This window comes from Atractosteus spatula, unplaced genomic scaffold, assembly GCF_055471065.1.
Source record: "Atractosteus spatula isolate fAtrSpa1 unplaced genomic scaffold, fAtrSpa1.hap1 Scaffold_42, whole genome shotgun sequence".
Lineage (NCBI taxonomy): Eukaryota > Metazoa > Chordata > Actinopteri > Semionotiformes > Lepisosteidae > Atractosteus > Atractosteus spatula.
Window position 1 is genome coordinate 247,501 of NW_028296871.1, and position 11,111 is coordinate 258,611.

The 11,111-nt window shown below is 60.0% G+C and overlaps 7 non-coding genes and 1 pseudogene across 7 annotated transcripts; all 8 read left to right on the forward strand.

Moving 5' to 3' along the window:
• The first annotated feature begins 618 nt into the window (after positions 1–618).
• On the forward strand, positions 619–809 carry LOC148807092 (U2 spliceosomal RNA). Its single transcript, XR_016089039.1, has one exon. It is a non-coding gene; the product is annotated as a U2 spliceosomal RNA (small nuclear RNA).
• A 793-nt stretch (positions 810–1,602) lies between these two features.
• On the forward strand, positions 1,603–1,793 carry LOC148807093 (U2 spliceosomal RNA). The gene has a single exon (XR_016089040.1). It is a non-coding gene; the product is annotated as a U2 spliceosomal RNA (small nuclear RNA).
• Positions 1,794–2,588: 795 nt separating this feature from the next.
• Positions 2,589–2,779, forward strand: LOC148807094 (U2 spliceosomal RNA). The gene has a single exon (XR_016089041.1). It is a non-coding gene; the product is annotated as a U2 spliceosomal RNA (small nuclear RNA).
• Positions 2,780–6,037: 3,258 nt separating this feature from the next.
• Positions 6,038–6,249, forward strand: LOC148807095 (U2 spliceosomal RNA; annotated as a pseudogene).
• A 797-nt stretch (positions 6,250–7,046) lies between these two features.
• Positions 7,047–7,237, forward strand: LOC148807096 (U2 spliceosomal RNA). The gene has a single exon (XR_016089042.1). It is a non-coding gene; the product is annotated as a U2 spliceosomal RNA (small nuclear RNA).
• Positions 7,238–8,029: 792 nt separating this feature from the next.
• Positions 8,030–8,220, forward strand: LOC148807097 (U2 spliceosomal RNA). The gene has a single exon (XR_016089043.1). It is a non-coding gene; the product is annotated as a U2 spliceosomal RNA (small nuclear RNA).
• Positions 8,221–9,015: 795 nt separating this feature from the next.
• On the forward strand, positions 9,016–9,206 carry LOC148807098 (U2 spliceosomal RNA). Its single transcript, XR_016089044.1, has one exon. It is a non-coding gene; the product is annotated as a U2 spliceosomal RNA (small nuclear RNA).
• A 796-nt stretch (positions 9,207–10,002) lies between these two features.
• LOC148807099 (U2 spliceosomal RNA) lies at positions 10,003–10,193 on the forward strand. The gene has a single exon (XR_016089045.1). It is a non-coding gene; the product is annotated as a U2 spliceosomal RNA (small nuclear RNA).
• Positions 10,194–11,111: the final 918 nt, after the last annotated feature.

The following is an 11,111-nucleotide window of genomic DNA, read 5'->3' on the forward strand; positions in this document are numbered from 1 at the left end:
CAGGCCGGCCCCCTTTTCGGCTCCCGTGCGTTTTCCCTCCAAAAAACTTAGTTTTTTCCTCCTTTTTCCAGGGAGGCAGGCGTGGCTTGTGTGTGTGTGTGTGTGTGTGTGTGTGTGTGTGTGTGTGTGTGTGTGTGTGTGTGTGTGTCCCCGTCCTTGCAGGCGGGCCCCTTTCGACAGCCGGCCGTTTTCCCTCCAAAAAACTTAGTATATACACCTTTTCTTTCTTTTTTTCGGCAGGCAGGCAGGTGTGTGTGTGTCCCCGTCCCTCCCGAGAGAGCGCTGCCCCTTGCCTCTGCCCGCAGGTGCCGACGGTCCGCTTTCGCTTGCAGCTCACTCGGCACGGCTGCTGCTGGTGGGAGGGGCCTAGCTAAGGAGGCCGGCCGGCTGGCGCCCCCCGCGGCTGCGGTCGTTGTCGGGCCGTTGACAGGAGATCAAAGAGCAGGGCCCCCGCCCGGGACTGGCGGGCAGGCAGGCGAGCAAGCAGGCAGGCAAGAGAGGGGGAGAGCGGAGTCCGGGCGGCCGGCAGCCGCGTGCGGACCGGGCTCCAGAGGCGTCGGCCTGCGCCGCTGCGCGCCAGCCGGACGCCCGCGCGCCCGCCCAAGGCCGGCGTCGGGCATCGCTTCTCGGCCTTTTGGCTAAGATCAAGTGTAGTATCTGTTCTTATCAGTTTAATATCTGATACGTCCCCCATCGGGGGACCACATATTAAACGGATTTTTGGAACAGGGAGCTGGATCAGGAGCTTGCTCCGTCCTCTCCACGCATCGGCCCGGTATTGCAGCGCCTCCGGGAACGGTGCACTACCTTCTCTCAGCGGTGAAAAGACAGACGTAGCTAGCAAGCAAGCGAGGTGGACCGGAGCTCCTTCCTCTCCGGTCTCGTCTCTCGTCCATCTGTGTGTCTCTGTGTCTCTCTCTCTCCCCCTCCCCGTTCCCGTGCTCCCTCCGTGCACTTTCCCGCGCCTCGACTCTCTCGGCAAGCAGGCCGGCCCCCTTTTCGGCTCCCGTGCGTTTTCCCTCCAAAAAACTTAGTTTTTTCCTCCTTTTTCCAGGGAGGCAGGCGTGGCTTGTGTGTGTGTGTGTGTGTGTGTGTGTGTGTGTGTGTGTGTGTGTGTGTGTGTGTGTGTGTCCCCGTCCTTGCAGGCGGGCCCCTTTCGACAGCCGGCCGTTTTCCCTCCAAAAAACTTAGTATATACACCTTTTCTTTCTTTTTTTCGGCAGGCAGGCAGGTGTGTGTGTGTCCCCGTCCCTCCCGAGAGAGCGCTGCCCCTTGCCTCTGCCCGCAGGTGCCGACGGTCCGCTTTCGCTTGCAGCTCACTCGGCACGGCTGCTGCTGGTGGGAGGGGCCTAAGCTAAGGAGGCCGGCCGGCTGGCGCCCCCCGCGGCTGCGGTCGTTGTCGGGCCGTTGACAGGAGATCAAAGAGCAGGGCCCCCGCCCGGGACTGGCGGGCAGGCAGGCGAGCAAGCAGGCAGGCAAGAGAGGGGGAGAGCGGAGTCCGGGCGGCCGGCAGCCGCGTGCGGACCGGGCTCCAGAGGCGTCGGCCTGCGCCGCTGCGCGCCAGCCGGACGCCCGCGCGCCCGCCCAAGGCCGGCGTCGGGCATCGCTTCTCGGCCTTTTGGCTAAGATCAAGTGTAGTATCTGTTCTTATCAGTTTAATATCTGATACGTCCCCCATCGGGGGACCACATATTAAACGGATTTTTGGAACAGGGAGCTGGATCAGGAGCTTGCTCCGTCCTCTCCACGCATCGGCCCGGTATTGCAGCGCCTCCGGGAACGGTGCACTACCTTCTCTCAGCGGTGAAAAGACAGACGTAGCTAGCAAGCAAGCGAGGTGGACCGGAGCTCCTTCCTCTCCGGTCTCGTCTCTCGTCCATCTGTGTGTCTCTGTGTCTCTCTCTCTCCCCCTCCCCGTTCCCGTGCTCCCTCCGTGCACTTTCCCGCGCCTCGACTCTCTCGGCAAGCAGGCCGGCCCCCTTTTCGGCTCCCGTGCGTTTTCCCTCCAAAAAACTTAGTTTTTTCCTCCTTTTTCCAGGGAGGCAGGCGTGGCTTGTGTGTGTGTGTGTGTGTGTGTGTGTGTGTGTGTGTGTGTGTGTGTGTGTGTGTGTGTGTGTCCCCGTCCTTGCAGGCGGGCCCCTTTCGACAGCCGGCCGTTTTCCCTCCAAAAAACTTAGTATATACACCTTTTCTTTCTTTTTTTCGGCAGGCAGGCAGGTGTGTGTGTGTCCCCGTCCCTCCCGAGAGAGCGCTGCCCCTTGCCTCTGCCCGCAGGTGCCGACGGTCCGCTTTCGCTTGCAGCTCACTCGGCACGGCTGCTGCTGGTGGGAGGGGCCTAAGCTAAGGAGGCCGGCCGGCTGGCGCCCCCCGCGGCTGCGGTCGTTGTCGGGCCGTTGACAGGAGATCAAAGAGCAGGGCCCCCGCCCGGGACTGGCGGGCAGGCAGGCGAGCAAGCAGGCAGGCAAGAGAGGGGGAGAGCGGAGTCCGGGCGGCCGGCAGCCGCGTGCGGACCGGGCTCCAGAGGCGTCGGCCTGCGCCGCTGCGCGCCAGCCGGACGCCCGCGCGCCCGCCCAAGGCCGGCGTCGGGCATCGCTTCTCGGCCTTTTGGCTAAGATCAAGTGTAGTATCTGTTCTTATCAGTTTAATATCTGATACGTCCCCCATCGGGGGACCACATATTAAACGGATTTTTGGAACAGGGAGCTGGATCAGGAGCTTGCTCCGTCCTCTCCACGCATCGGCCCGGTATTGCAGCGCCTCCGGGAACGGTGCACTACCTTCTCTCAGCGGTGAAAAGACAGACGTAGCTAGCAAGCAAGCGAGGTGGACCGGAGCTCCTTCCTCTCCGGTCTCGTCTCTCGTCCATCTGTGTGTCTCTGTGTCTCTCTCTCTCCCCCTCCCCGTTCCCGTGCTCCCTCCGTGCACTTTCCCGCGCCTCGACTCTCTCGGCAAGCAGGCCGGCCCCCTTTTCGGCTCCCGTGCGTTTTCCCTCCAAAAAACTTAGTTTTTTCCTCCTTTTTCCAGGGAGGCAGGCGTGGCTTGTGTGTGTGTGTGTGTGTGTGTGTGTGTGTGTGTGTGTGTGTGTGTGTGTGTGTGTGTGTGTCCCCGTCCTTGCAGGCGGGCCCCTTTCGACAGCCGGCCGTTTTCCCTCCAAAAAACTTAGTATATACACCTTTTCTTTCTTTTTTTCGGCAGGCAGGCAGGTGTGTGTGTGTCCCCGTCCCTCCCGAGAGAGCGCTGCCCCTTGCCTCTGCCCGCAGGTGCCGACGGTCCGCTTTCGCTTGCAGCTCACTCGGCACGGCTGCTGCTGGTGGGAGGGGCCTAAGCTAAGGAGGCCGGCCGGCTGGCGCCCCCCGCGGCTGCGGTCGTTGTCGGGCCGTTGACAGGAGATCAAAGAGCAGGGCCCCCGCCCGGGACTGGCGGGCAGGCAGGCGAGCAAGCAGGCAGGCAAGAGAGGGGGAGAGCGGAGTCCGGGCGGCCGGCAGCCGCGTGCGGACCGGGCTCCAGAGGCGTCGGCCTGCGCCGCTGCGCGCCAGCCGGACGCCCGCGCGCCCGCCCAAGGCCGGCGTCGGGCATCGCTTCTCGGCCTTTTGGCTAAGATCAAGGTTTAAGCCGGCAAGCCCGCAATTCCAAGGTCTTAGTCAGAGGGTCGGGAAGGCGGCGGGAGGACTGGAAGGAGCGACGCAACAGGAGAAGGATTGGCTGGAGCGGCGGAGTGTTGGGCTGGAGTTTGGAGGACCGAGGCGGCGGAGGCGACGAGCGGAATTGCTGGCCAGTGGATGCGAACTGGAGACGGTGGCGGAGCGTTCCTGTGACTTGGAAGTGCGGTTCGGATCGGTGGCTGGAGATGGAGGCGGGTCATCCTTGGGCGAGGAAGGAGCAGCGGAAGGATTCCATCCGTTTCACCTTGCGGGACCGAGGAGAACCCAAGACTTGGACTAGAGATAAGTTCAAGACTTTTGTTTTGAAAAGGGTTCTGGATGTGCAGCTGTCGGACATTTTATGTTTACAGGATTACTGCGATCGGGGGATTTTTGAGTTAACTTTGATTTCGAGTGAACTTTGTTTTGACTTATGGAAGAGGATTTCAGAGAGAAAGGGAGAGGCTCCGTTGAGCCTTTTCCGTGCAAGTCCTATGTTTGCTGGAGGGTTACGGAAGATGACGGTTTTTGTTTTTGATCCATTTGTTCCAGAAGAGGACATTGATGTTTTTTTGAATAATTTTGTGTTGTTGCAGGGGAAGGGGGAGAGGGAACGAGATTCTGAGGGGGTTTGGACGGGCAAGCGGGTTTATTGGATGAGGTTACGGTTTGGGGGTGCGGAAGAGGGGGGGGTGTTGCATCCCCCTGCGTTTTTTGAGATCGGGACAGAGAGGGGATACCTGGTTTATCCAGGGCAGCCCCTTGCATGTAGGAAATGTGGGGTTTTAGGTCACTATGCTGCAAAATGTGGGATGGTGGTGTGTAGTCGGTGTAAGGAACAGGGACATGTGACGAAGGATTGCAAGAAAGAGGTCCGATGTTTCTCATGTGGGGATATAGGCCATGCATATAAAAACTGTGTGGGGAGAAGGAGGGTTAGGGCTGAACAGGATAGGTTAGACGAAAAGGAAAGGGTAGCTGACGGGACAGGAGTGTTGAATAACATGAACTGTGTGCAAGTGGAGGAGGTGGGGAGGATGTGTGAAGGAGAGTGTGGGGGGGGATTGAGGGGAAACGAAGAGGGAGGAATAGGAGTAGATGTTAATGGTATGGGGGAAGAGAGTAAATTGAATGAAGAGTCAGGTGTAGAGGAAACAGTAGGGGGCAGTGTTGTCAAGGAATCAGACAAGAAGGGTGGGGATGAGAGGGTGGTGAGGGGCATTTGTGAGCTTGTGGTGGAGGTGAAGGAGGGTGCACAAGTCACGACACCGGTGGTAGAGGATGTAGGGAAGACGAGTACGGGTAAGGAGGCTAGTGTGGTTAGGGACTTAGATAAGGAGGGTGTGGGAGGGGGCACTGTGGGAGTTAAGGGTAAACACGTGGAGGCGCTGAAGGACGGTGTGCAAGTGGAGATGTTGGAAGGAGATGTTGTGGACAGTATGGAAGTTGAAGGATGTGTGGGGGGTGCGGGCGAGAATGTTGAAAAGGAAAAAGGGAAAAACGAGGAAGGGGTGGTATCCAGAGATGGAGAGATTAGGGAGGCAGGTACGGAAACCGTACAAATGGAGAGGAGCGTGCGGGCAGAGGAGGGGAGAGGAGCAGTTACAACGGCAGGTGTGACAGGAAGAAGTAGCAGTACCGAAGAGGGAAGAAGGCATACCGGGGAGCTTACAGACAGCGACGTGGAGAGAGAGTTTGCAGACTGTGTGACACAATATAAAAGAGAATGGGAGAAGGAAGGGTACATCGATGTACCGTTGCCGGGTGTTCAGTGGGGCTTTTTACCTGCAGAGAGGGTGCCAGAAGTGGAATTAAATGAGGAGAACTTTCCACCCTTGGGGTCCGCAGGGGCCGGGGGGGGGAGGAAAGGCATGAGGACGGGATTAGTTGCAGTAGAGGGTATTGGGAAAGATGAGAGCAAGGGTGGGCACGTAAGTGGAAGAGGGTGTATAGAGGGACAACAACCGGGGAAGGAGAGCAATGTTTGCAAAGAGTGGAAGAAGGTTGAATTAAACCAGGAGTGGCAGAAACAGATAAAGGTTAAACAGAAGACATGTTTGGCCACAGTGCACGAAGTGGAACGGAAGTTTCCAGGGTGCCGCATAGAACTTGTGAAGGAAGGGGATACTCCGGGTGGGTTTCGAATGGGTGGGGAGACGAGGGAGGAATGTAAACTGATTAGCAAGATGTTGTATGGAGCATTATGCAAAAGCTTGAAGATGTGAATAATGGGTTTGTGGGTTTATGTGTTTTGAGTATGGGAATAATTTAGATTTAGGGGAGTGATTAATTTGCATACAGGGCGGGGTTATGCTAATGACGGGTTGATTTAAGTTGGTGTCTTTGTGATTTGGGTTTGATATTTGGGGTTTTCTGGTTATACCGAGTTTGGATTTATGGATTTTTGTATTTTGTAATAAAAAAAAAAAAAAAAAAAAAAAAAAAAAAAAAAAAATCTGTTCTTATCAGTTTAATATCTGATACGTCCCCCATCGGGGGACCACATATTAAACGGATTTTTGGAACAGGGAGCTGGATCAGGAGCTTGCTCCGTCCTCTCCACGCATCGGCCCGGTATTGCAGCGCCTCCGGGAACGGTGCACTACCTTCTCTCAGCGGTGAAAAGACAGACGTAGCTAGCAAGCAAGCGAGGTGGACCGGAGCTCCTTCCTCTCCGGTCTCGTCTCTCGTCCATCTGTGTGTCTCTGTGTCTCTCTCTCTCCCCCTCCCCGTTCCCGTGCTCCCTCCGTGCACTTTCCCGCGCCTCGACTCTCTCGGCAAGCAGGCCGGCCCCCTTTTCGGCTCCCGTGCGTTTTCCCTCCAAAAAACTTAGTTTTTTCCTCCTTTTTCCAGGGAGGCAGGCGTGGCTTGTGTGTGTGTGTGTGTGTGTGTGTGTGTGTGTGTGTGTGTGTGTGTGTGTGTGTGTGTGTGTGTCCCCGTCCTTGCAGGCGGGCCCCTTTCGACAGCCGGCCGTTTTCCCTCCAAAAAACTTAGTATATACACCTTTTCTTTCTTTTTTTCGGCAGGCAGGCAGGTGTGTGTGTGTCCCCGTCCCTCCCGAGAGAGCGCTGCCCCTTGCCTCTGCCCGCAGGTGCCGACGGTCCGCTTTCGCTTGCAGCTCACTCGGCACGGCTGCTGCTGGTGGGAGGGGCCTAAGCTAAGGAGGCCGGCCGGCTGGCGCCCCCCGCGGCTGCGGTCGTTGTCGGGCCGTTGACAGGAGATCAAAGAGCAGGGCCCCCGCCCGGGACTGGCGGGCAGGCAGGCGAGCAAGCAGGCAGGCAAGAGAGGGGGAGAGCGGAGTCCGGGCGGCCGGCAGCCGCGTGCGGACCGGGCTCCAGAGGCGTCGGCCTGCGCCGCTGCGCGCCAGCCGGACGCCCGCGCGCCCGCCCAAGGCCGGCGTCGGGCATCGCTTCTCGGCCTTTTGGCTAAGATCAAGTGTAGTATCTGTTCTTATCAGTTTAATATCTGATACGTCCCCCATCGGGGGACCACATATTAAACGGATTTTTGGAACAGGGAGCTGGATCAGGAGCTTGCTCCGTCCTCTCCACGCATCGGCCCGGTATTGCAGCGCCTCCGGGAACGGTGCACTACCTTCTCTCAGCGGTGAAAAGACAGACGTAGCTAGCAAGCAAGCGAGGTGGACCGGAGCTCCTTCCTCTCCGGTCTCGTCTCTCGTCCATCTGTGTGTCTCTGTGTCTCTCTCTCTCCCCCTCCCCGTTCCCGTGCTCCCTCCGTGCACTTTCCCGCGCCTCGACTCTCTCGGCAAGCAGGCCGGCCCCCTTTTCGGCTCCCGTGCGTTTTCCCTCCAAAAAACTTAGTTTTTTCCTCCTTTTTCCAGGGAGGCAGGCGTGGCTTGTGTGTGTGTGTGTGTGTGTGTGTGTGTGTGTGTGTGTGTGTGTGTGTGTGTGTGTGTGCCCCGTCCTTGCAGGCGGGCCCCTTTCGACAGCCGGCCGTTTTCCCTCCAAAAAACTTAGTATATACACCTTTTCTTTCTTTTTTTCGGCAGGCAGGCAGGTGTGTGTGTGTCCCCGTCCCTCCCGAGAGAGCGCTGCCCCTTGCCTCTGCCCGCAGGTGCCGACGGTCCGCTTTCGCTTGCAGCTCACTCGGCACGGCTGCTGCTGGTGGGAGGGGCCTAAGCTAAGGAGGCCGGCCGGCTGGCGCCCCCCGCGGCTGCGGTCGTTGTCGGGCCGTTGACAGGAGATCAAAGAGCAGGGCCCCCGCCCGGGACTGGCGGGCAGGCAGGCGAGCAAGCAGGCAGGCAAGAGAGGGGGAGAGCGGAGTCCGGGCGGCCGGCAGCCGCGTGCGGACCGGGCTCCAGAGGCGTCGGCCTGCGCCGCTGCGCGCCAGCCGGACGCCCGCGCGCCCGCCCAAGGCCGGCGTCGGGCATCGCTTCTCGGCCTTTTGGCTAAGATCAAGTGTAGTATCTGTTCTTATCAGTTTAATATCTGATACGTCCCCCATCGGGGGACCACATATTAAACGGATTTTTGGAACAGGGAGCTGGATCAGGAGCTTGCTCCGTCCTCTCCACGCATCGGCCCGGTATTGCAGCGCCTCCGGGAACGGTGCACTACCTTCTCTCAGCGGTGAAAAGACAGACGTAGCTAGCAAGCAAGCGAGGTGGACCGGAGCTCCTTCCTCTCCGGTCTCGTCTCTCGTCCATCTGTGTGTCTCTGTGTCTCTCTCTCTCCCCCTCCCCGTTCCCGTGCTCCCTCCGTGCACTTTCCCGCGCCTCGACTCTCTCGGCAAGCAGGCCGGCCCCCTTTTCGGCTCCCGTGCGTTTTCCCTCCAAAAAACTTAGTTTTTTCCTCCTTTTTCCAGGGAGGCAGGCGTGGCTTGTGTGTGTGTGTGTGTGTGTGTGTGTGTGTGTGTGTGTGTGTGTGTGTGTGTGTGTGTGTGTCCCCGTCCTTGCAGGCGGGCCCCTTTCGACAGCCGGCCGTTTTCCCTCCAAAAAACTTAGTATATACACCTTTTCTTTCTTTTTTTCGGCAGGCAGGCAGGTGTGTGTGTGTCCCCGTCCCTCCCGAGAGAGCGCTGCCCCTTGCCTCTGCCCGCAGGTGCCGACGGTCCGCTTTCGCTTGCAGCTCACTCGGCACGGCTGCTGCTGGTGGGAGGGGCCTAAGCTAAGGAGGCCGGCCGGCTGGCGCCCCCCGCGGCTGCGGTCGTTGTCGGGCCGTTGACAGGAGATCAAAGAGCAGGGCCCCCGCCCGGGACTGGCGGGCAGGCAGGCGAGCAAGCAGGCAGGCAAGAGAGGGGGAGAGCGGAGTCCGGGCGGCCGGCAGCCGCGTGCGGACCGGGCTCCAGAGGCGTCGGCCTGCGCCGCTGCGCGCCAGCCGGACGCCCGCGCGCCCGCCCAAGGCCGGCGTCGGGCATCGCTTCTCGGCCTTTTGGCTAAGATCAAGTGTAGTATCTGTTCTTATCAGTTTAATATCTGATACGTCCCCCATCGGGGGACCACATATTAAACGGATTTTTGGAACAGGGAGCTGGATCAGGAGCTTGCTCCGTCCTCTCCACGCATCGGCCCGGTATTGCAGCGCCTCCGGGAACGGTGCACTACCTTCTCTCAGCGGTGAAAAGACAGACGTAGCTAGCAAGCAAGCGAGGTGGACCGGAGCTCCTTCCTCTCCGGTCTCGTCTCTCGTCCATCTGTGTGTCTCTGTGTCTCTCTCTCTCCCCCTCCCCGTTCCCGTGCTCCCTCCGTGCACTTTCCCGCGCCTCGACTCTCTCGGCAAGCAGGCCGGCCCCCTTTTCGGCTCCCGTGCGTTTTCCCTCCAAAAAACTTAGTTTTTTCCTCCTTTTTCCAGGGAGGCAGGCGTGGCTGTGTGTGTGTGTGTGTGTGTGTGTGTGTGTGTGTGTGTGTGTGTGTGTGTGTGTGTGTGTGTGTCCCCGTCCTTGCAGGCGGGCCCCTTTCGACAGCCGGCCGTTTTCCCTCCAAAAAACTTAGTATATACACCTTTTCTTTCTTTTTTTCGGCAGGCAGGCAGGTGTGTGTGTGTCCCCGTCCCTCCCGAGAGAGCGCTGCCCCTTGCCTCTGCCCGCAGGTGCCGACGGTCCGCTTTCGCTTGCAGCTCACTCGGCACGGCTGCTGCTGGTGGGAGGGGCCTAAGCTAAGGAGGCCGGCCGGCTGGCGCCCCCCGCGGCTGCGGTCGTTGTCGGGCCGTTGACAGGAGATCAAAGAGCAGGGCCCCCGCCCGGGACTGGCGGGCAGGCAGGCGAGCAAGCAGGCAGGCAAGAGAGGGGGAGAGCGGAGTCCGGGCGGCCGGCAGCCGCGTGCGGACCGGGCTCCAGAGGCGTCGGCCTGCGCCGCTGCGCGCCAGCCGGACGCCCGCGCGCCCGCCCAAGGCCGGCGTCGGGCATCGCTTCTCGGCCTTTTGGCTAAGATCAAGTGTAGTATCTGTTCTTATCAGTTTAATATCTGATACGTCCCCCATCGGGGGACCACATATTAAACGGATTTTTGGAACAGGGAGCTGGATCAGGAGCTTGCTCCGTCCTCTCCACGCATCGGCCCGGTATTGCAGCGCCTCCGGGAACGGTGCACTACCTTCTCTCAGCGGTGAAAAGACAGACGTAGCTAGCAAGCAAGCGAGGTGGACCGGAGCTCCTTCCTCTCCGGTCTCGTCTCTCGTCCATCTGTGTGTCTCTGTGTCTCTCTCTCTCCCCCTCCCCGTTCCCGTGCTCCCTCCGTGCACTTTCCCGCGCCTCGACTCTCTCGGCAAGCAGGCCGGCCCCCTTTTCGGCTCCCGTGCGTTTTCCCTCCAAAAAACTTAGTTTTTTCCTCCTTTTTCCAGGGAGGCAGGCGTGGCTTGTGTGTGTGTGTGTGTGTGTGTGTGTGTGTGTGTGTGTGTGTGTGTGTGTGTGTGTGTGTGTGTCCCCGTCCTTGCAGGCGGGCCCCTTTCGACAGCCGGCCGTTTTCCCTCCAAAAAACTTAGTATATACACCTTTTCTTTCTTTTTTTCGGCAGGCAGGCAGGTGTGTGTGTGTCCCCGTCCCTCCCGAGAGAGCGCTGCCCCTTGCCTCTGCCCGCAGGTGCCGACGGTCCGCTTTCGCTTGCAGCTCACTCGGCACGGCTGCTGCTGGTGGGAGGGGCCTAAGCTAAGGAGGCCGGCCGGCTGGCGCCCCCCGCGGCTGCGGTCGTTGTCGGGCCGTTGACAGGAGATCAAAGAGCAGGGCCCCCGCCCGGGACTGGCGGGCAGGCAGGCGAGCAAGCAGGCAGGCAAGAGAGGGGGAGAGCGGAGTCCGGGCGGCCGGCAGCCGCGTGCGGACCGGGCTCCAGAGGCGTCGGCCTGCGCCGCTGCGCGCCAGCCGGACGCCCGCGCGCCCGCCCAAGGCCGGCGTCGGGCATCGCTTCTCGGCCTTTCGGCTAAGATCGGAAAAGTACGTGGCAGGCCCGCGGCTTGAAGACTTGGCTGGGGGACGAGAAGGGCGGCGGCGGAGAGACCGTGAGAGGAGACCGAGAGGACA